This window comes from Spermophilus citellus (assembly GCF_964194105.1).
Source record: "Spermophilus citellus genome assembly, chromosome: 14".
Classification (NCBI taxonomy): Eukaryota; Metazoa; Chordata; class Mammalia; order Rodentia; family Sciuridae; genus Spermophilus; species Spermophilus citellus.
In genome coordinates this window covers 34,381,820-34,402,064 of record NC_138194.1, presented here as the reverse complement: position 1 = coordinate 34,402,064, position 20,245 = coordinate 34,381,820, and the positions used below count along the sequence as shown (strand labels likewise).

At 35.3% G+C, this 20,245-nt stretch overlaps 1 protein-coding gene across 5 annotated transcripts in view; it reads left to right on the top strand.

Moving 5' to 3' along the window:
* The window catches only part of SGK3 (serum/glucocorticoid regulated kinase family member 3), a 127,387-nt gene that overhangs the window by 3,110 nt on the left and 104,032 nt on the right, over window positions 1-20,245 (top strand). The gene's annotated exons all lie outside the window — the stretch shown is intronic.

Genomic DNA, 20,245 nt, shown 5'->3' with positions numbered 1-20,245 from the left:
ACTACCTTTTCTACAAAAGGGACAGGAAAACCCTTTGGACTAATTTCTTAGGATTTGTCATCCCTTTTTTTTTTTTAATTTTTCTTTAAAGAGAGAGTGAGAGAGGAGAGAGAGAGAGAGAGAGAGAATTTTTAATATTTATTTTTTAGTTCTCGGCAGACACAACATCTTTGTTGGTATGTGGTGCTGAGGATTGAACCCGGGCCGCATGCATGCGAGGCGAGCGCACTACCACTTGAGCCACATCCCCAGCCCTGTCATCCCTTTTTTTAAAAAATTATTTTTTAGTTGTTGATGGACCTTTATTATTTATTTATTTATATGCGGTGCTGAGAATCAAACACAGTGCCTCACACATGCTAGGCAAGTGCTCTGCCACTGAGCCACAACCCCAGCCCATCATCCCTGGTTTTTGAAAAAGAAAATAGTTTTGTTATTTTTTATTTTCCCTTCTCATTCTATTTTTTTTCCCTCTGATTTTGAAAGTGTCTGGATTGAACGCTTGGTGTTAGTGTTTGTGTTGACAGCTTTCTTATGTAGATTCTAAGCTGCTTAGATTTATGATCAAGTTCAAACACACTGTGTTTTGTCTTTTTTGTTTCTTTGCATTGCTAGGATTCAAACCCAGGGCCTCATACTTGTTAGGCAAGTGCACTATTACTGAGCTACACCCTCACCCTCATTTTTTTTAAAGTATCTGAGATTACTCAGAGAGTGTGTATGTGTTGAAATATTGCTGTTACTTTAGTAAAAAGGATCATGTTTTTAAAAAACAGAAAAATTAGAGCTGGGTGAGGTGGCACACCTGTAATCCCAGCAGCTAGGGAGACTAAGACAGGAGGATCTCGAGTTCAAAGCCAGCCTCAATAAAAGCAAGGTGCTAAGCAACTCAGTGAGACCTTGTCTCTAAATAAAATACAAAATAGAGGCTGGAGATGTGGCTCAGAGGCTGAGTACCCCTGAGTTCAATCCCCAGTACTCCCCTCAAAAAATAAAATAAAAAACAGAAAAATTCTCAACTATGTATATCCTGTAAGCATAATTTTCTGTATCCTAAATATGTGATCCCCAGATGGAAATTAGAGAGGAAAATATGGCCATTACCTAGGCGGAGGAATTGTTATCAGGGAGAAGTGATATATGGGATGGCCTTCCCTATGAGGGATATTATCTGGTAAGAAACCTTTAATGAAGCCAGACTGAGTCATTTGCCTGTCAGCCTTCTAAGTGAGGGTGGGATAAAATTCTTATGACACCTGTCTTGTTTGAGAAACCACTTTTACCTTTTTCAATCCTCATGGTTTCTTTCTTTTTTAAAAAATTGATGTAAATTACTGACTAAACTGCTTATTCATGAAACTCAAGTTATATAACATGTTATTCCTGATAGAAACAGCTCTCACATTATTTTAAACCACTCAAAGTCTGTTTTCCTTTACCTATTTCATTCTGTATGTGGAGTCTTTATTCTTATTTCACTATAAATATTTTTTTTTTCATGGAGAGAAGTGGTAAATCTAAGAGATACCAATTCTACACCCTGTAGTTCACATCAACATAATCTAACCCAATGCAAGCTTTGAGTTAATTATCATTGCCAAGGAAGGTGAGATGGAAATGAGACCTTAAAGGTCAATTCAGAGGAGCAACCAGTAAAATTGTATTGCTTAAGGCTAAGGCTGAGCCTGGGGAGCTTTGAGAGGGAGTTAGAGCAGTGTGCAGTGTCTGATTTCTCAGGTCCTTTCCTATTTCCCATGGGTCCTGAAAACCTAAACTTATCTCCTTGTAGCCACAATTCTTCTATAATTCAGAACCAAAATCTGTTTTCCTTGGGTAATGTTGTGGATGTGTGAAAGAGGTAATGATATAAAGGGAATTGTAGGGTAAGGGACTGAGAACATGCTTTTTATTTTTGGTGTGGGGGGGTACCACTGATCCACATCCCCCACCCTATTTTGTATTTTATTTAGAGACAGGGTCTCACTGAGTAGCTTAGCGTCTCATCATTGATCGCTTTGAACTCGTGATCCTCCTGTCTCAGCTGCCCAAACCACTGGGATTGCAGCCATGTGAGTTTGCCTGGCTTAATAACATGTTTGATTGAAAGAAAAAACAGGAGGTTTGTGGGTGAAATAAGAGATATAAATTAGATCTCATGGTGAAGGATTCCTAGCAGACAGCTCTGCTCCCATGGGGCCAAAAGCATAAAAAAGACCTATATGGAATTGAAGTATGGGAAGGACTGGACATCTCTGTTAGCATGAGAGAATCCTGGTGGGCAGAGTCTCTTTGTACCACCAACTGCAGAAGTCTTCTTATAGGTGTCTCTTTCTTCAGGCCATGAAGTGAGTTTGTTTGCAGATGATTAAAAATGCAGAGAGCTGGTTTAGTTACTTTTAACTTAAGAGTAAGGTTGATTTGATAGGTTTTTCATTGGGCAATGGCCTAGATTTTGTACCCTTTTAAAACATTACTCCATTTTGGTAACACCTGTAATATTGAAATGATGTCTATTCTTTTCACCGGTCTGTGATTTTGAAGAGATAACATTGCATTCACATAGCATATACTAATGAGCATGATTCAGGTTAATTGCTTCCATCTGGTTTCCTGATGTATTTGCTCAGTTATACCAAACATTTTGTTCTTTATTGGTAAAATGGATTTCATATAAAATATATTCATCTACAAAAATAGAACTCACTGATGGATTAGCTAGTCCACAGACTGCTAGATGAAACTTCTTTGAGTATGGAGGTACTTCACTAAGACTCCACTAATTTGCTTGCTTGAGTTTGGAAATGAGAAAGAACTTTATTACTCCAGGGTTGGCTTTTTTTTTTTTTTTTTTAAGATAGAATCTAGTTATGTTGCTTAGGCTGGCTTCAAACTCAAGGGCTAAAGGAATCTTCTTGCCTTGATCTCCCAAGTACCTAGGACTACAGGTATGCCAGCATACCCAACCTTTTTCTAGTTATTCACTTTCCAGTCTTTTTTTTAAGTCTCTCTCTCTCTCTTTCTCTCTCTCTCTCTCTCTCTCTCTCTCTCTCCCTCCCTCCCTCCCTCCCTCCCTCCCTCCCTCCCTCTCTTTTTCTCTCTCTCATTAGTTGTATATGGACACAATGCATTTACTCTATTTATTTTTATGTGATGCTGAGACTCAAACCCAGTATCCCACACGTGCTAGGCTAGTGCTTGACCACTGAGCTACAACTCCTACCCCTAACTTTCTTGTCTTTTAAATAAAAACAGATCAGAGATAACTTAGAATGATGCAGTTTCCAACTCAGGATGCCAACATATATATAAGATCATTATATAAATTTTATATAATGTAATGCATATGCATTGTTTATATGTGTGTATGTGTGCGTGTATGAACATTTAAAAGGGAATTTTAGAGTCATATCCTTAGTTTCCCAAGAAAATACTAATTGTGCACCTTTTCCCCTATTTTTTAGTTTGTTTCATTTTTTATTTTTATTTATTTTAATTTTTACTTCAATTTTTGGGGGCACTGGGAATTGAACCCAGAGGCACTTTACCACTGAGCTAAATCTCCAACCCTTTTTATTTTTTGAGAGAGGGTCTCAATAAGTTGCTTAGGGCCTCACTAAATTGCTGAGGCTTTCCTTGAATTTGTAATCCTCCTGCCTCAGACTCCCAAGTCACTGGGATTATAGGCATGCACCACCACACCCAACTGTGTCATATTTTTAAACATTACTTTTAATTTAAAAAATGCACACCCTTAAATTCAAGTAATTGAGAATCATGTGTAATAAAAAGTCCTTGCTACTCTAATTTTACCCACAAAGATAACCATTGCTAAGTTTTATATGTCTAGACTTTTTTCCTTGCTTATATAAATTTCTATACCTCTATATGTAGTTTTTAAAAAATGAGAATTATCTATGCATTTTGTTCTTTTGTTTCTTATTTAACACTTTCTCATAGACTTTATTGATTTCTATCATTAGTTTTGACAGTTGCATAGTATTCCACTTGATACTTGTTTATCTATTTCTATTACTTACCAAAACAATACATTTTTTTTAATAGTAAATGTTTTTGAAAAGTAAGAGGGGAAAAGAAAAATCACTATTCTGAGTACATTGGCATGTGCCTGTAGTCCCAGCCACATGGGGGAATATCTAAGAAATAGAAGGATATCTTGAATCTGGGAGTTTTGGGCCTGCATAGGCAACATAGCCAGACCCTTGTCCATTAAAAAAAAAAAGTCACTAGTAAACCTATCACTCCTTATAACTACTATTAGCATTTTAGAATATATCCTTCAGAATTTTATTTGTGTGTTCACATACACATTTTCAGTGCCAGAAACATTCTTTATACAGACTTGCTTTGTTGGTTAGAGAATCATGCTCATAGAGCCAACCAACGTCACAGATTCCATGCACCTTTGAACTAGTTATTTTACTGTGTTTCCTGGCCACCTGCCATACCCCAAACCTGGCTAACACTATTGGAAATTTCTACTCCTGCTCATAAAGGGGATGAGGTGAGGGTGTGTGGATGAACTGACAAATCCATCCAAACCAACATGAAGTGCATGTCCTTCTAATGGGGGTCAGTCAGTATTAGTATTTTAAGTACATCTAAAATATTTAAGATATTTAACAAAAGAAATGCTAAAAGTATTCTCATGATTGATCATAATCACTAAAAAAAGAAGCAGAAATAATGGATTCAAACCAAGGGAAAAGTGGCTTCTGTAAAGTTGTTATAAATCAAACAGCTGAACTAATGATAAGCACATTGCTGAAGTAATTGGTTTAACAGCTCTGCTGCCAGTGGTGGGAATAGGTGACCTTGAAGTTTCTTATGATCCTATTATACAGCATAGACTGTGTCAGGGTTAGAAACAGTGTAATTTCATGCACACATCTCCCTCTTTACATACTCACACCACCAGTTTTTCCACACAGCATGTGTGTCTGTGCTGACATCTCCCTTTTCCTCTCTAGTGGCACATATATACAAACTATAGCCCACACTTGCCTCCTATATCCTTTTGTGACCTCTCCTCCTTTCCAAGAGTTTAGTCTCCCTTTTTTGTGGGGCGGGGGGAACAGGGATTGAACTCATGAACTCAGGGCACTTGACCACTGAGCCACATCCCCAGCACTATTTTTTTGTGTTTTATTTTGAGACAGGGTCTTGCTAAGTTGTTTAGTGCCTTGCTTTTGCTGAGGCTGGCTTTGAACTTGTGATCCTTCTGCCTCAGCCTCCCAAGCTGCAGGGATTATATGCATGCGTCACCGCACTCATCCAGTCTCCTTTTTAACCTTGTTCTTCTTTCCTTTTCTTGAAATTCTTGCTTCAAGAAATTTTCTCTCTATCCTTTTCTCCATCTCACTCTCTTCATTTTGGTCTTGAGCAAAAAAAGATAATAATCATGGTGATACATTTAAGAGCAGGCCTTTAATAAAGAAAAAGAAAGCTTTTAGTTTGGAAGGAAAGGTAGACATTATAAAGAACTAGTGGTTTCAAACCTTCAAAGCCCTTGAGAATACCCAGTAATTCCTTTCAAAATATCCACAGAAGTCTCCACCCACCTCCTTTTCTCTAAATAAGCTGTTTTTCCTTAAGCATTGGCATGAACTAAAAAATTTAAAACTATTTATAATTATTTTTGTCCCTATGATTTGCAACAGCATTGTTTTGGGCTGTTTTTCTATTGAAGATGTCAGTCATCTAATGGGTTGCATAGAGTGTCCTAGTCTGGAAAGATAACTCCCAGATATGACCACTGTTCCTCTTAGAAAATATGTCCAAAGTTTGAAGTATCTGGCTTAAAAATTACCTTTTTTTTCATCTAAATTGAAGACAAAGAAGCTATTCTAACAAAGCTTAGCAAGCTTTGAGAAGTAGTATATCAAGATTCCTTTATCTACAGATTTTCATCAGTAGAGATGTGGAGAGGTATGATCCTGGATTGGGTTGGATCCTTGGGAATCAGATAGGAAGCAATATTGGTTCAAAAATGCTAGGTCTCTTCTAAAAACCTCCACAAGAGATAGAAATCGAGGATGGTCAGGACTGATAGTCTATGCATACCAACTTCAGCTCACCTGTAGAGGTGCTGGGGCCAAACATGATGAGGAGCTTCGCACCAACACAATAGCAACTTAAGCTGCACCAAGAGTAAAGGCATATTTTTTTCATAAATATGAATAAGAAAGGTTTTTGAGCCAGGTGCAGTGGTGCATGCCTGTAATCCCAGCAAGTTGGCAAGAGGATCACAAGTTCAAAGCCGGCCTCAGCAAAATCGAGGCACTAAGCAACTCAGTGAGACCCTGTCTCTAAATAGAATACAAAATAGGGATGGAGATGTGGCTCAGTGGTCGAGTGCCCCTGAGTTCAATCCCTGATACCTACCAGGTACCGATTTTGAAAAGATGTTTTTGTTCAGCATCTCAGTGATATGGTACTAAAATTGAAACATGACAATGCCAAATTATTTGCTTATTTGGACTGGGGCCATTGTTAATAAGCATTTGGAAGACTTTAAATTACTTTTTAAAAAAATGGTTCTTAGGGCTGGGGATGTGGCTCAAGTGGTAGCACGCTCACCTAGGGTGTGTGAGGCACTGGGTTCGATCCTCAGCACCACATAAAAATAAAATAAAGATGTTGTGTCCACCAAAAAACTGAAAAATAAATATTAAAAAATTCTCTATCTTTTTTTTTAAGAAAGATACTGTGTCCACCTAAAAACTAAAGAAATATTTTTTAAAAAATGGTTCTTAGACTCTCATGAACATTAACATTATTTTCTCTTCTTTGGTTTAAAAATGTTTTACTCTTTTTTGTCTCTTATTTTTGTTCTTCCTTTTTAAAAGTCCACTCAGGTATGAACAAAAGGCCCTGTCCCCATGGAAGTTATGTATTACTTTCATTGGACTTATTAGGATTAAAAAATTTTCTTGTGAGATTTATTTTTTTATTTTATTTTATTTTTTAAAAAATATTTTTTTAGTTGTCAGTGGACTTTATTTATTTATATGTGGTGCTGAGAATTAAACCCAGTGCCTCACACATGCTAGGCAAGTGCTCTACCACTGAGCCACAACCCCAGCCTGTGAGATTTATTTTTATTATTATTATTTTTTGGTACTGAGGATTGAACTCTTCAGCACTTAACCACTGAACCACATTCCAGTCGTTTTTTTGTATTTTATTTAGAGACAGGGTCTCACTAAGTTGCTTTGCTAAATTGCTGAGGCTGGCTTTGAACTCATGATCTTCCTGCCTCAGTCTCCTGAGCCTCTGGGATTATAGGTGTGTGCCACCGTGTGCAGCTGCCTGTTAGATTAAGAACATTGTGAATAAAATACCACCTCTGTGTGGAAGGACAAAGAAAAAATAAGAATATATATTGTTTGCTTGTCTAAGCATAGAGAGACTTGGAAACTATAGGAAATTTACAATGTTTACTTGAGATTGGAGGATGAGAAGTGAGTGGATAGGAATGGGTGGGAAACAGACTTTCACTATATCATATAAATATATATGCATATGTATATATTTTATATATAGGTATACATATTTTATATAATATATATAATATATATAACTGTGAATATGCAACTCATTGTTATTTATTACAATTATTTTAATTGTAAAAATCATGTCCTGGAGTTTCCTTTTAAAACTAGATCTTTCTCTAGTGTCTTATCCATGTATACATCTTTAGTAAAGTTGTTGTTGTGGGTTTTTTTTAAACATTTTTAGTTGTAGATGGACACAATACCTTAATTTTACTTATATTTATTTTTATGTAGTGCTGAAGATGGAACCCATTGTCTCACTCGTGCTAGGCAAGTGCTATACCTCTGAGCCACAACACCAGCCCAAGTTGTTATTGTTTTAAATCCTTCTTTTTTTTTTTTTAAAGAGAGAGTGAAAGGAGAGAGAGAGAGAGAGAGAGAGAGAGAGAGAGAGAGAGAGAGAGAGAGAGAGAGAGAGAGAATTTTTAATATTTATTTTTTAGTTCTCGGCGGACACAACATCTTTGTTGGTATGTGGTGCTGAGGATCGAACCCGGGCCGCACGCATGCCAGGCGAGCGCGCTACTGCTTGAGCCACATTCCCAGCCCCTTAAATCCTTCTTAAACAATGCATTCATAGTCTTATCTCAAAACAGTAGTATTTTGCAGGCACCTTGCCATGGCTTTTTCCCCCTCAGTGCTTTCAAATGCTGTGACTATTGTTCATTATGAGGCATTCCATTAGGAAATTCTGATGCTGCAAATACAGCCAAACCCTAAGTTTTCGTTGGCTTATTTGGAAGAACCACTTAATTGAAATTATCTGCAGTATTTTGCCAAATGAAGACTCAGTTGTTTCCTAGTTGGTTTACTTTGTGTTTAGATAATTCTGCCATTTTCAATTGTATATGCTAAATCAAATATTCTCTTTCATCAGTTTTATTTTTTGTAGTTATTATCATTTGTCACCTGTATTTTACCTTGCAGAGAGCAAAGATAAAGAAACGCATATGTTTATTGAGTACCTACCCAGATTACCACGTGCTGGTAAGGCAGTAGTTAAGGGAGTTTGAAAAATGTTATTCATTGTGAACTTTAAAAAAAAATTTCTTGTAGTTGTAGGTGGACAGAATGTCTTTATTTTAGTTGTTTATGTGTGCTAAGGATCGAACCCAGTGCTTCACATGTGCTAGGCAAGTGCTTTGCCACTGAGCCCCAGCCCCTCATTGTTACCTTTTTATTGTGAAATAGTATTAATGATTTAATCTAGAAACTAGTGCCAGATTTCAAGAAGAAAACTAAAAAGGTTTTAAATATCGTGTAGTTCCTGCCTAATAGAAAAATCCTTAAAATTCCCGCTTTAAAAGTTGCTTGTGTTAAATTCTGAACCACAGAATCTGAATGTCTTATGTTATCTGACGAACTGCCACACTCATTCTTTTAGCATCCAAAGTCCATTGAACTTGCCAGTGATAACAAATACTACTATCATATTCTAAAATCCCTAACAAAGATAACCATCACCACTTCCATTAATCCTTGGAAGTAGAGAAATAACTTTGCTGATTTTTGTTGATCATTAACTTGGCAGATACTGGGATGAACTCCTATTAACTAAGTAAAACTGATAGAACATTTCAGTTCTGAGTTCTTTGTAAGCTACAATATACAATGGTTCTATTACCTAATAAATTGTATTTACATTCCTGGATGAAGATGGTGCTGTGGTCTGAATATGTCCCTCAAATTCATGTGTTGGAAACTTAATCCTAATGCAACAGTACTGGAAGGTGGAGCCTTTTCGGAGATGTTTAGGTTATTGGGGATTGGACCTCTGGAACTGATTGATGTTGCCATAAAAAGGGGTTATGGGAGTGGTTTGTCCTCCTCTGCTCTTCTGCCTGTGAGGACACAGAGTTGGTCTATATTCATCCTTTTCACTGTCTGCCTGTGAGGATGTAGCAAGGTGGCCCTTACCAGACGCTGGCACCTTAATCTTAAGACTTCCCAGCCTCCAGAGCTGTGAGAAATCAATTTCTTTCCTTCTTTTCCTTTTTGTGTGGTTTTAGGGATCAAATCCATGTCTCACACGTATGCTCTGTCTCTAAGCCACAACCGCAGCCCTGTGAGAAATCAGTTTCTGTTCTTTATAAATTATCCTGTCTCAGGTATTCTATTATAGTTGCACAAATGGACTAATACAAATGCTGAGAAAGATGCTGAGAAAATTCAGATTATTGGGAAATTTTAAAAAGTAAAATGTCTCAGTGAGTGGAGAAAACACTAGAGTCTCTTATACTTTTTAAAAATATATAAATTGGGTTTATTCCAAGAATGCGCTTAACACTGGAAAATGAACTAATGTAATTCACCAATGTCAATAAACTAAAAGAGAAAAATCATGATTATCTGGATAAAGGAAAAACATCTGATTAAAAAAACAAGATTTGTAAGAAACACACGTATATACTCTCTTAGCAAATTAGGAATAGAAAGAAACTTCCTCAATCTGACATGGAGTTATCTGCAAAAACAAACCTCTGAGCTAATATTACACCGAAGTATGAAATATTGAAAGCATTCTTCAAAACAGGGAAATAAGACAGGATGCTGACTATCACCACTTCAACATTCTACTGAAGTCCTAGACAGTGTAATAAGGAGGAAAAAAAGTTATACAGATTAAAAAGGAAGAAGTAAAACTTCCATTGCTCATAGTGTACAAAATTATATATGTAGAAAATCTAGAAAGAATCTGAAAACTTTTAGTTTCAAAGGAAGGGTCTCATACTGAATATTTTAAAAATAGGTTTATTGAGATATAATTCCCATGACATTAAATTTGCCCTTTTAAACTCCAATTCAACAAACCAACCAACCCAATTCATTGGTTATTCACAGAATTGTGCGGCCACCCCCATTATTTAATTCCAGAACTTTTATCACCCCAAGAAGAAACTCTAGACCCATTACGAGTTATTCCCATCCATCCCTCCTTCAGCTTCTGGGAACAACAGATCTATTTTCCTTCTGAAGATTTGCCTCTTTTGAACATTTAATGAAAAATTGAAGCATATACTCAAAATACTCAAAACATAGTTGCTACTTCTCAAGGAGTTTCTGGTATAAGGGTAGGGATGTGCTGCATTTTCCATTTGTTTTATGAATTTATTTCATTTAGAATGTTTTCAAGTTTCCTTTATGATGTAACATATGGTATTTAATTTCTTTCTATTGCTGAAGAAATATTCTGTTGTGTAGGTATACCATAGTTTGCTTATTCATTCATCCATTGGTGGATATTCTGATTATTTTACACTTTTTGGCTATTGTGAATAATGGAACTATGAATTTTTTTGACATATTTTTATGTGGATATGTGTTTTCATTTTTCTTAAGTGTATACCAGGAACAGAATTGCTAGGTCATATGGTAACTAGTTTAAGTTGTGGAGGAATACCGTAATGTATGGAGGTTCAGATTTCTCCACATGCTCTCCAACACTTCTTGTTATCTGTCTTTTTATTTTAGTAGATATGAAATGGTATCTCATTGTGGTTTTGATTTGTAGTTCCCTAATTACTATTGATATTGTATATGCTTTCGTATGCTTATTAACCCGTTATATGTTTTATTTGAAGGAATGTACATATTCTTTGCCCTCCCCTTTTTTTAACATTGGATGGTCTTTTTATTGTTGAATTATAAGAGTTCTTTATATATTTTGGACATATCAGATATATAATTTGCAAATGTTTTCTCCCCTTCTGTGAGCTTTCTTTTCATTTTCATGATTTCCTTGAAGTGCAAAAGTTTCAATTTTTGATAAATTTCATCTATTTTTTATTTTGTTGCTTGTATTTTTAGAATCGTATCATCTAAGAAATTATTACCTAACCCAAAATCACAGAGATTTGCTCTTCTGGGTTTTTGTTGTTGTTGTTGAACTGATTTTTGTTTATAGTAAGGTACAGGTCCAACTTCATTCTTTTGCATGGGGTATTCAATTGACTCAGCATGATTTGCTGACTCATTTTTGCTGAATTGTCTTGGTATTCATGTAAAAAATCAATTGATGAAAAAATATAAAGCTTTATTTCTCTGTTCTCAATTAAAGCCCATTGATCTGTCTAGCTTAATGTCATTGCCACACTGTCCTTATTAGCTTAATGTAGTTTTATAGAAAATTTTGAAATCAGGAAGTGTGAATCCTGAATTCTTTTTCAAGACTACTTTGACTATTTTGGATCCCATGTGTTTTCATATGAATTTTAGGATCACTTTATTGATTTCTGAAAAAAAGGACAACTGTGGTTTTGCATTGAATCTGAAGATTAATATGAAGACTGTTAACTTCTTAACAATATTAAGTCTTTTGATCCATGAATGTGGGTCATGTTTTCATTTACTAAAGTCTTTAACTTCTTTCAACAGTGTTTTGTAGTTTTCAGTGCACTTTTGTTAGAATTTATTCCCAAGCATTTTCTTCTGCTTTTTTAAAATTATTTTTTTTCTAGTTGTAGATGGACACAACATCTTTATTTATTTAGTTTCATGTGGTGCTGAGGATTGAACCAAGTGCCTCACACATGTGCGAGGTAGGCGCTCTACCACTGAGCTGCAGCCCCAGACAGCATTTTCTTCCTTTTGGTGCTATTGCAAATCAAATTGTTTGTATTTATTCATTACCACTGTATGGAAATACAATTGTTTTAAAATTGATCTTGTATCCTGCACTCTTGCTGAATTCATTTATTTGTTTGAATAATTTTTGTGTATTCTTTAGAATTTTCTATATTCAAGACCATTTCATTGGACATAGAAATAGCTTTACTTTTTTCCTTACCAATCTGGATGCCTTTTAAAATTTATTTTTTCTTGCCCAATTGCTCTGCCAGAACCTCCAGTTGAATAGAATTGGAGAGAACTGATATTACTTGTCTTGTTACTGATCTCAGGGAGAAACCATTTACCTTTTCATCACTATAAATGATGTAAGCTGTGGGTTTTCCATAATGGCCTTTGTTAGCTTGAGGAAAATCCCTTCTATTCCTAATTTGTTGAATGCTTTAAATTAGTAAAGGATGTTGAATTTTTTCAGATACCCTTCTGTATCTATTGAGATAACCATGTGGGTTTTGTCCTTTAAATATCTGTATTACATTGATTGATTTTCAGATGTTAAATCAGTCTTGAGATAAGTCATACTTGGTCATGGTGTATAACACTTGTTGTATGTAGTTACATTTAGTTTGCAGATATTTCATTGAGGATTTTTTGTATCTATGTTGTTCTATAACTTTGTCATGATAGAATCATCTGGTTTTGGTATCATGGTAATACTGGCCTCACTGAATGAGTTGGAAAGTATTCATTCCTTTTTTTGGGGGGGGAGGTGAGATTTCATAATGGATTGGTATTTATTCTTTTTTAAACATTTGGTAGATTTCACCAGTGAAGCCATTTGGTACCAGGGTTCTTCTTTGTAGAAGTTTTTTTTTAATTACTGATTTGATTTCTTTACTTGTTTTATATATATATATATATATATATATATATATATATATATTTAGATTTTCTATTTCTTCTTGAGTTAGTTTTGATAGTTTATTTTTTTCTGTGAACTTCTCCATTTCATATCTAGGTTATCTCATTAATTGCTGTACAATTGTTCATAGCATTCTCTTCTAGTCCTTTTTACTTCTGTGAGTTGAGAGTGGTATTCCCTTTTTTATCCTGATTTTAGTAATATGAGTCTTCTATCTTTTCTTCCTGATCAATCTAGCTAAAGGTTTATTTTATTCAGAGAATGCATTTTTAATGTCATTTATATTTTCTATGTTGTTTTTCTTTTTATTTCATTGATTTACACTCTAATCATTATTACTTCCTTCCTTTTATTTGCTTTGGGTTTAGCTTTAATTAATTATTATTTTCTCTCTCTTTTTTTTTTTTTTTTTTTTGAGAGGAGGTCTCATTATGTTTAACTCCTGGGCTCAAGTAATCCTCCTACCTTAATCTTCCAAATTGCTGGGACTACAGCTGTCATGTCTGACCTTTTTGATTTTCTTAAGGTGGAAAATTAAGCTATTGATTTGAGACATCCTTTTTTAAAATATAGGCATTTACAGCTATATTATTCCTTCTAAATACTGCATTAGCTGCATCTCAGAGGTTTGACAATGTTATGGTTTCATTTCAACCATTCTGAATGTGTTATCCCTCCACCCTGTTTCTGGGGATTGAATCCAGGGGATCACACACATGCCCGTGCTCTATCCCTGAGCTACATCCCCATCTCTTTTTATTTTTGAGACAGGGTCTTGCTAAGTGGCCCAGCCAGTTTCCAAATTGTTATCTATTCTCTTGCCTCACCCTCCTGAGTAGCTGGAATTATAGGTCCATGTCACTGCACTTGGCTCATTCATCTAAAAATCTTTTCTGATGTCCCTTGTGATTTCTTTGTTAGCCCACTGGTTACTCAAAAGTGTTTTGTGAATTTACTGAATTTTCTTTGTTTTTGCTTTCTAACTTAATTACATTGCCATTTGAGAACCTACTTTGTGCGAATTCTGTTCCCTTTAATTTCATGAGATCTTCTTATGGCCTAATATATGGACTATTTTGGAGAACATATGTACTTGAGCAGAATGTATATTCTGCTGTTACGAGGAATATTCCATAGATGTCTCCTAGGCCCAGTTGGTTTGCAGTGTCATTCATATCTGCTCTTTCCTTGATCTTTTGCCTAGCTGGTTCCCTCATTACTTTAAAAGTACTATTTTAGTATTTCATACTAGTATAAATATGAAAATTCACCACCAAGATAAATGACTCAAATTCAAACTTATGTGTTAGGGAGCTATTTTAACAAAATTAAAATTCAAAGTTATTTACTTTCATTACTTTTTGATACTATAATTTAAAGTTAACTTAAATTCAGTGCTTATTTTCTCAGGTCTTTGGTTCTTTTGTGTTTGTGTGATAGGATTTACAAGTGAAATATACTAGAATTTTTTTTCAAACAACATTGACATTTATCTCAAATACATTAACATCCCTATTTTGATTATTTTTTTGTTTGGAGTTTAAAAGTTTATTTGCTAATGTGTGGTCAAGATGACATTTCCCCCCCCACCAAAAAAATTATAGTACTGCATTTTCATGCTAACTAGAATTGGCAAGTGTTTAAATTTTCTGTCTTGTGATTATTTGATTTGAATCTGTAAGAATTCTATGAAATAGACATACCAGAATTTTCAGTGGTAGAAAAATCATGTGAGACCTGTTAGTAGAAGTTGTTTATTTGTTTATTTATTTATTGTAGTTGTAGATGGACAGCATGCCTTTATTTTATTTTTTTTATGTGGTGTTAAGGATCAAACCCAGTGTCTTACATGTGCTAGGTAAGCCCTCTGCCACTGGGCTATAGCCCTAGCCCCTAGGAGAAGTAATTTTAAATGTGTCAACATATGAATACTAGTAAATTCTTTTCAACACATGGACCATGTGTTTATAAAAAACAGTATAATTTGACTTTGCTTCATAAGACATGAAAATTATTCTGTATTTTAAAAATAAACTCTTGTTTTGAAATTATAAGAAGGCAAATATTCACATTTAGGTTTTTTAAAAAAATGTATGTGTAGTTAGAGTGATCTCTTTTAATTTAATGAGGGCTGTTATATAATAATGACTTTAGAACACCATCTGGGAATAGCAATTTAGAAATATAGATGAAATAACAAACAGCAGCTACTGAAGAGCCACGAATCAGAATGTGATTGTGAAAAAAGGTGTAGCAGTGGATGAAGGAGGAGGTCACTATAGACATATTTTTTTTTTAGTTGTAGTTGGACACAAAACCTTTATTTTATTTATTTTTATGTGGTGCTGAGAATTGAACTCAATGCCTCACACATGCTAGGAGAGCACTCTACCGGCAGATCCACAACCCCAACCCACTGGATAAGAGCCTCTTTGACAACTCATCTTTATGGGTCTTGGCAAAGAGGCTCTTATCCAGAAATATATTTCTAAGACTTCTGAATCTTTTTCCATCTCTGGGAGGGAAATTACTGAGAGTGAAGTGTGTTGTTGAAACACATTTTCATAGTGTAGCTATTGCAGTAATTAAATTATCTCTTTTCATTTATATCATGTGGCAATACTCTGTTGGCAATACTGGATGCTTAAAGGAGTGAATGTGATTGTTTTAATAAGTTTATTCTAACTTATGAACTGATTTAGGAAAGGAGTGATGGATGTGAAGATGCTTGGCACAGTGAAGAGCATTAAGTAGGCACTTGATAAATGCTGGCTGATATTAACCTAATGTTCTATAACATTTAATAACCAAGGCTTGGGAATATAGAAGGCCCAAGTCCTCATATTAGATCTGCCACTAACTTAAGGAACAGTGAGCAAGTGTGATTTTGTTTTCTTTGCCTGTAAATTACTCCAAGTTCCGTCTATCACTAGAAGTTTATGGTTCTTTGAAATCCATATAGAAAAAAAAATTAAATAAAGATTATTCTTTAATAGAGGTGGAAGTTTTTGTTGTTATTTTCAACTTGGATAATTTTAACTAGGGTGTGCTGCATGAATAAGATTCTTTATAGCATTATCTAAAGCCAGGCACGGATTTATTTGAAAACAAAGAGTTTCTTTGCAGTGTCATTTTAGCTTGGCATTGCCATGAATCCAAGAATTATTCTACACGAATCAGAGAACAGTAATGCAGTTGTACTTAAATTTAGAGTTCCACACAGCCATTCACTAGAGATGAATTGAGGTGAACAAGTACTTCTAACTTAATTTGCAAAAGTTCTAAAATGTATTAGTGGAATTCACTGCAGGAATCACAGTGAAAAGGAATTTGGAAATGTGACTCAGGTTGTCCAAAGCTGTTTGAGAAACTATCACAGCCTTTTGTTGTATTTATTTTTTGGGTCTGTGTAATTTCTTATAAAAATCAAATGATAATTCAAACTTTAGAAGCTCTTTTGTCACTGCAAATGATATGTGGTGTGAATATTAAAATATGGATCATCTATTTTTTAAAGGCTTCAAATAATGGCATATAGAATCTTATTAATATAGTATACTTTATTTAAAAATTGTTAAAGTTGTGAGAACTGAAACAAAAATTTCCACCTCTATTAAAAGAACATACTCTGTTTGAGGTTTTCTGGAAAAACCAGGAAGCAGATCATCCAAATGTATAGCAGCCTTTAGAAAAAATTATCTTAAACTCTTGCTATTGATGTTCATTTATCATAATTCCATGTGTGGTGTCCATTTATATAGTCCAGTTTTTAAAGAAGGGAAAAGTGGAAAACACATTGCAAAACATGAATTTCAGTAATGAATAGGTGGTTATGAGTCATTATGGTTTATGGTTTACTTACACACTTTTATTGTGTAAGTATATACAGACGTAGAAGAATCTATCAGGCATATAACTCTCTTAAAATGATTAATTTCCCCAATTTTTAAAGAAAAGGATGGTGTATACAGTTGGCTCTGGGTATCCAAGGGGGGTTGGTTTTTAGGACCCTTTGTGGAAACCACAATCCAAAGAGCTTAAGTCCCTTATATAAAATGGCATAGTATTTGCTTATAATGTAAACATCTCCTTCCTTATACTTTAAATCTGCCCCAGATTACTTATCAAACTCAATACAACATACATGTGATGAGATAGTTTTTATACTATATTGTTTAGGGAATAACAACAGGAAAAAATGTATATGTGTTCAGTACAACGACCAAGATTGGCCTAACTACACAGTATGCAAACTAGCAGGCAGACAGTGCTCAGTGTGACTGGAGAGAGGCTGAGAAGCTGTGAAAAATTGGAGGCAGCAGCAGGACATGCTTACACATCACATCATTTGAGTGGGCTCAGCATAGTGGTCAGAAGTACACCACATTCAAGTTTGGGTTTCTGGAATTTTCTGGAATTTTTATTTATTTTTGGTGTTAGTGACCTTGTACATATGAAGCATGTGCTCTAACACAAAGCTATACTCCCAGCCCTCAGGCTTAAATTTTGATGTTTCTTTCTATGATTGAGTCTTTGGACTCATTAATAGAACCTTTAATTGGTTCTATTGGTATAATTATTTATAAAATATACTCCTTTTGTAATGTATGTTATAAGATGGTCACAAATGAAGTGAATATCATGGGCAGAAGTTGTTATGTACAGAAGTATTAGGTTGGCTCTGATATCTCATAATCTATTTTCAGCATCTGTGAGAGATTATACTTAACAGTGGTTAAGAATAGAGACTCTAGCCAGGTGCAGTGGAGCACAGAATCCCAGGAGGGGGAGGCAGGAAGATCACAAGTTTGAGGCCAGCCTGGGCAATTTAGTAAAGCCCTGCGTAAAAAAAAAAAAAAAAAAAAAAAAAAGAAAAAAGAAAAAAGAAAGAAAAGAAAGGGCCGGGGATGTAGCTCAGTAGCAGAGTCCTGCCTCGCATGCTACTAGGCCCTGAGTTCAATTCCCAATACTGCAAAAATATAAATAAAGAATAGAGACTCTAAATTTATCCAGACTTTAGTTCAAGTGATGGCTTATCTGTCACTTATAAATCATTTTCTTCATCTGTAGAATAGGCATCCTAGTAACATATCTCCCAGGATTGTTAAGTTTAAAATAATTAATACTTGTAATGCACTTAATGCAGTGCTTATGACACAGTAAGCACTCAATAAAGGCCAATTAATAATACTTAATGGAATATATTTTATGACCCTAACTTTATTTCCTGTTAATTATTTCAAAGGAAGACATAGCACAATTTTTTCTCTATTAAGTCATAAGAAACTGTAAGGAAGAGTTTTAGATAATAGGAAAGAAAGAAGGAACTTTTTAGAGATGACTTCCACCTTAAGCATTAAGGTGATAAGCCCCTTTCCCCAAACATTAAACTTCCAGGTGTCTGACTTCTGCCCATTGCCCTTTCTTTGGGCTATACTAGCTCTTTATAGGTGATTAAAACTACTCTTTATGGCTTAACCTGCATCTGTGTTGATGAATCCCAAATTCATGACTTCTACCCTGAATTCTATGCTTTGCCCTTCAGACTGATATGACTAGTTTCTGACTTCTAGATAACTAGCTTCATATAGTTAAGATTCAACATGTATAAAACAAAATCCATCTTCTCTACCCTCCTCCTGATGCCCCACTCCCAGTTTTAAATAATTTTATTTTCCTTTTACAGTTATATTCAATTTGGGGCTTTATCATCCACCCAGAAACCTGACAGGCACTCTAGACGACTAGGTGTCCATGACTGCCTGCATTCTTCATTTATCCTCCTGAATTCATGGTTGCATGTGTAGAAAAGGTACCATGATTGCCTAGCATGCTTGAGACCCTGGGTTCTAATCCCCTGCACTGCAAAAACAAACAAAAACCTTTGATTTTACCTCCTAAATATTTTTCATATCTGTTCCATATTTACTACAGCCTCTCAAGGGCCTCATTATCTTCTGACTGTTGCAGTGGCTCTCTCAGAAGTGATTTATCCATATCCAATCCAATCGTTTTCTCTTGTTCCTTTTTTTTTTTTTTTGGTACTGGAGACTGAACCCAGAGTCACTTTGCAACTGAGCTCCATCCCCAGCCCTTTTTAATTTTTTATTTTTGAGACAGAATCTCACAAAGTTGCTGAGGCTGGCCTCAAATTTGTACTCCTTCCTCAGCCTCCCAAGTTTCTGGAATCACAGTCATGTGCCACCATACCCAGCTTCCATATCCAATCTTGACAACCCCCTATTCTTTCTCCAGGTTGATTTCAATATGATCTATGTGCAGACCTGATTGTTCCTTATTTATTATTCCTACATGTATATTCCTCATTTCCTGCAAAATCAAGTCCAGGGTTCTTAGAAGAATGGCTTGTCAGGCTCATTGTGATCTGCTGACCTCTGTATCTACTGGTGTTCACAGGCTGATGCTCTCAGCTCCAACAGTATAATTATGTCCACACACACTATGCTAATGAACCAGTGTTCTTAGAATACTGTCCCTCTGAAGTTCACTAGTCTGTCCTGAGCTCAAGAGCCACCTTCTACAGGTCATCATCCTTAACTTTTCTCCTCCCTCCATGTCACCCAAAACTGAAAAACTTGTTTCTCACAGGTGTTACCATTGTAATCTCTAGATACTTCTATCCTAACACTCTATTGTGTTAGAGTTATATCTTTAAGATATCTTTGTACATCTGTAGTCCATGAAGAAATCTTCCTGAGACATGTTCATGGGATTCATAACTTTGACTGAAATTATTTATTGATACATAGCATTAACAAAGTAGGAAACAAATAAGAAAAGTATGATTTGGTTCTTTGAGAAAAGTATTTTATATGGATTCTTTTTCCTATTTGTGTTAAGCATCATAGACTGCCTTACTGTACAAGAATGGTGACTATTAATGTGGCTTAGCTCTCAACACCTTATAATCCCTCTCAGTATTTTTCAGGTTGTAATTTGATTTGTTTTTGTTTGTCTTTGCCATGCTGGGAATTGAATCAGGGCCTTTTGCATTTTAGGAAAGCACCCTACTACTGAGCTGTACTGCAGCCCCTGAAGTTTTTTGTTGTTTTGAGATGGGGTCTTGCTGTGTTGCCCAGGCTGACCTTAAACTTGTGATCTCCTGCTTCAGATTCTTGAGTAGCTGGGATTACAGGTGTATACCACCACTCCCAGATCTGAA